The sequence below is a fragment of the Apteryx rowi genome, unplaced genomic scaffold, assembly GCF_003343035.1.
Source record: "Apteryx rowi isolate R43461 unplaced genomic scaffold, aptRow1 scaffold_132, whole genome shotgun sequence".
NCBI lineage: Eukaryota > Metazoa > Chordata > Aves > Apterygiformes > Apterygidae > Apteryx > Apteryx rowi.
Window position 1 is genome coordinate 1780682 of NW_020447553.1, and position 4354 is coordinate 1785035.

Sequence of the window (4354 nt, forward strand, 5' to 3'; positions counted from 1 at the left end):
ATCGGGGGCCTTTTAAAGTCGAGTGCCCGGGGAGCTCGTCTTCCTCGAGAACAAACGAGAAGCCAAACCCGGCGGAGGCGCGCCTGGAAGCCGGCATCTTTTTTTCATTTTTCCCTGCATCCCTGATCCCAACCTTAATCCCCGCTCTGAATCCTGTCAGCCCGGCTGTTGGAGGACTGACATTGCTGCAGGCATCTTCTCCGCTGGCTTCCCTCAGATCTGCCTCCCCCTGGGATGTCTAAAGAGGACTCCGAGGTTTCTGCGTTGCCGGATGATTCACTCGGTGCCCTCGAGCAAAGCGCCGGGGCTCCCTGGGGGARGACGGGGAGGAAGGCGGCACTGCGGCACCGGAGAAGGGCCGTGCAAGAGGATGCTCCGGCATGGGAGCCGGGCTCGGAGCAGGCACAGCGGCTGCGTGCACCCGCGATCCCGCCGGGGCGGTGGGAGATGAAGCTGTCGCCCCGGGATGGCTTACCGCTTTGGCTGTCAGGCCATTACTATAACAATGCTCCGGAGCATTTTGTCCGACCGGCGATCGATCCGAGGCTGCGAGCGGTCGGTGACGGGTAGGTCGCCGAGCTGGAGCGCAGTGCTCCGGGCGGATCACGAGCCCACGGCTGGACTGGGGTGCAAAGAAAGTGCCCCAGAGCAAAGGGGTTTCTGCGGCTCCGTGTTCAGGGACAGATACTGCCGGCTCTCACCCCTTGCTGTGACTCCGGGGATGGATGCTCCCAGGGCTGGCTTCAACCCATCTCGCTTCAACCCTCTGCGGTGCAGCCAGGGAAGGACGGGGAAGAAGTTGGCGAGCTGAAATTGCCTTGCTTGGCCGCTTCCAGTTGCGGCAGCAGCGCAGGGCCAGGCTTTCTCCAGCGTCCAGGCTTTCTCCAGCGTCCAGGCTTTTCCGCCTCTGCCAGCACCAGCGGGAGCTCAGGGGGGACCAAAGCCAGGGTCCGAACGCCACCTCCCTTTGGAGGGTGGAAAACCCCAATCGTCCCATGACCGCGAGGAACAGGCGCCCTGTTCAGGCAGGTTTCCTCAATAAAAACCAACCAAGCTGAACTGCAAACCCGCCAGCAACCGCTCGCCTCRGCTTCGGAAGGGATGACTGGATCTCACGCCCGCCCTCGGGCTCCGGGGCCCCTTTCCRCTCCACATTGGCGGGTGCCCTGATGGTCCGCAGTCCGGCACCTCGAAAGGGGTCCTGCCCCAGGGATGCACGAGCCTCGGGCGACCAAAACCACTTGCCTAGGGCCAGCATCGCTCTGCTGCGGCTGCCGCAGTCTGTCCGGCGGTGCCGCTCTGCATCCATCGCTATCCGCGCTGCAGGAAAAGACTCCCCCAAACAGTCGGGCTCCTCCAGTGCGCGGTGCCACCCCAATTTCGGGACTGCCAAGGGCTTGCAACCGCTCTGGTTACCTCCGTCCCGGCCTCTGCGTGCCCCGAGACGTGCCCAAGCGCAGCGGCATAAAGCTTTTACTGTGTTTTATGTGGGCACTTGGAATACGGCCTGCGAGAGTCTTTTTTTATTATTATTCTGTATGTGGGGACTTTAATAGTACATTTTTGGATTTTATTAGCATGCGTACATGGATTTTATGGCAGGAAAGGTGGGCATTTTAATGAACTGCTCAAGACATGGGAACAAGAACGGAGAGACACATTTCTGTGGCCCTTTAACAAATAACAAGGAACGCACCGATTTAAACGTCGCAAGAGAGTCCGTATGTATCGCAGAACACGCGTAGTCCCTGCGAAGTTAAAATCCACGGCTAACCTAAAAGTCTAACCGTGGCCCCTATCTAGACAGGAATACTTTTGCTTTTGGGGCTGAGGCAAGTAATGGGGGAGGCTTGGATGCGCTCCGGGCAGCGCGGGGCGTTGGAGGGGCGCCCGTGCCCCCGGCCCGCTTTGGAGCAGTCCAGCCGTGCGGCRCATCTCGGAGAAGCCCGTTTTTGAGCGCCGCTGCCCCGGCCGGCCTGTCCCGGGGCGTTAAGAGGAAAGAACTATCCGTCCGCGGCTGTAAAACCATTTTCTCGCCGGGAAAATGTACCTTGCTCTCGCTCTGCAGCTCCGGCTTCGCCTGCCTCCGTCCCGGCCGCGGGAAGCGGTGCCAGGACGGTTGCGTCGGGAACGAGCCCCTTGCCGAACTCGAGCTCTGTCTTTTGGCCCGAGTTTGCCTCTTTCCTTTTAGCGCCCGCAGGCCGACGCGAAGCGGGCTGCGACCTCGGCCGAATCCTGCAGCGACTCGACTCGACGCGGGGGCAGAGGGGGAGGGCGAATTCCTCCAAGAGCCTGAAAATATCTTTCTTTTCTGAAATGTTTGTATAGCATGACTTGGCCGATTTACCTCATAATATCTCACGCTGGCCTAAAGCCGAGGGCATTAGTGAAACTGTGAGCCAGATAAATGATTCTAGCGCTTTTTTTCTCCTCTGTATCTGCTGCTACAGTGAAAAAGGGCCTTTTCCATCCAGCTGCCTCCCTGTTAACCCCGGCGGTGCCGGGGGCCAAGCGGTGGGAGCGAGGGAGGCGCCACGGCAGCGGGGCCGCRTGTTTGCACAGCCTGGAGTGGGAAAAGCCGCAGGGAGCGGCCGTGTGTCCTGGCGCGGTCGCCATTCACAGGCAGCTGGTTTGATGTTCCTGTGCCATCGCGTTAGGTGCAGCTCCCGGCCGTGGGGCAGCTTCTCCGGCGGCTGCAGGCTCCCGCTGGGCATCGTCTGAGCAGCTTCCCAGGTGGCATCTGCCCTGGGTTCGATATGGGGGGAAAAAAGAGGGGATTTGGGGCTCGGGGCAGGGAAGCATCCACTCCTCCTTCACCAGCCCCTCTGCACCCGCGTAGGGGTCCCAAAGCACATTGAAACCACGGCTGCTGTGCAGCGAAAGTTTGGTTTGCAGAGGCAAAGGGGCTTTAATACGAAATAACCCCAATTAACCTGCGACAGATTCCCAGCCCTTATTTTTTGCTGCCTGTGGGGAGAGGAGCGGGACCTTGCGGCCCGAGGAGCGGATTTGGGCAGCTCACAGAAGGCTCTGAAAATGGATAGGGTGCCACCTAAATCACGACTCCGATTTTTCAGAAATGTGGGTTCTCTCGCGTTGATGAAGGACTGTTCAAAGGCCTGAAGCTCACGTTAGAAGGGGCTAATAGATGAGGGCTTAAAACTATAGCGATGGTCTACCTGGAACTGCGAAGAACTGGATATGGGAGACGCTAGTCCAGGACAGAGGCACAGGGGAAGCAAAGTGCTGGGTAAATCCCTGTGTAATGCCTGGGGGGGGGGGGGGGGGGATTATTAGGCGGAAAAACCTCCAGAGGAACGGGTTTTGTACGTTTTCAAAAAGTGATCGGCCGTACGAGGAGGTGCGTTTGCTAAATTTAATTGAGGCAATGGAAACGCAGCGGCGGCGGCGGCGGCGGCTCTGGGATGCTGGCGGTAGAGGYGAGGTCTCGCACCCAGCATGGTGCACGCGCTGTGATTGCACGCCAAGGGACGGGACCGGGACCCCGGCTGGGCGGCCGGAGCAGCGGGGCAGGGGGGCTCGTTTCGGGAGGCCTGTGCGCCGGAGATGGGAGACTCGATGCTACGTCAGGACGACGGGGCACGTTCAGCCCCGGTGCAACTCTCCCGAAGGCCCGGACGGTGCATCGCGCATGGATATTCGTAATCGGTGCCGTTCGGCTTCCTACGCTCATCCTATCATTGCAGCATCTGCATTCCTGGTGCCTGACTTGGCCTCTGGGAGCTAGGCGAGGATTAATTGCCCGTTTCCTCGGCAATGGGATGGGGCTCCGGAGCGAGCCCAAATGCCGGGCCGGGATGAGCCAAGCTCCTTGGCGCACCCCACGGACTTGCCTAGGTGCACACCTCCTCGGAGCGGAGTGACCTCATGCCGTAGACATGGATGAGGTCACTCGGATAATTGCTTTCCCAAAGCTACATATCTTGCGGGAAGAGGGTGTTACGGAGCTGGAGGACTTGCTAAGGCAAAAAAATACATTGTGTGCCCCTGGCCGAGAGCACTGCGAGGGGAAAATCAACAGAAGAGCAAGCCAAGACCTCCAAAAAATAGACCTCGGGCGGAGGGCATGGCAGGAGAAAAGACACCAGCGGCTGCGACGCGGCACTCGGGGCATCCAAAGGGATGATTATCGCACAAGGGAGGCGTGAGGCGCCCCGCTCGCGGGAGAGGGAGACGGGCTGTGCAGGGGCCTGCCCTCCCCGGCCCGCAGGCAGCGCGGCGCACGCGGCTCCGCACCGCTCGCCTCGGCAAACGGGGCTCCGAGGTGCTTTGCGAGTGCTTTTCCTCGCGGAAATACCTGTGAGATCGGCTTTACCCGCTGTGTTGCCGCCGT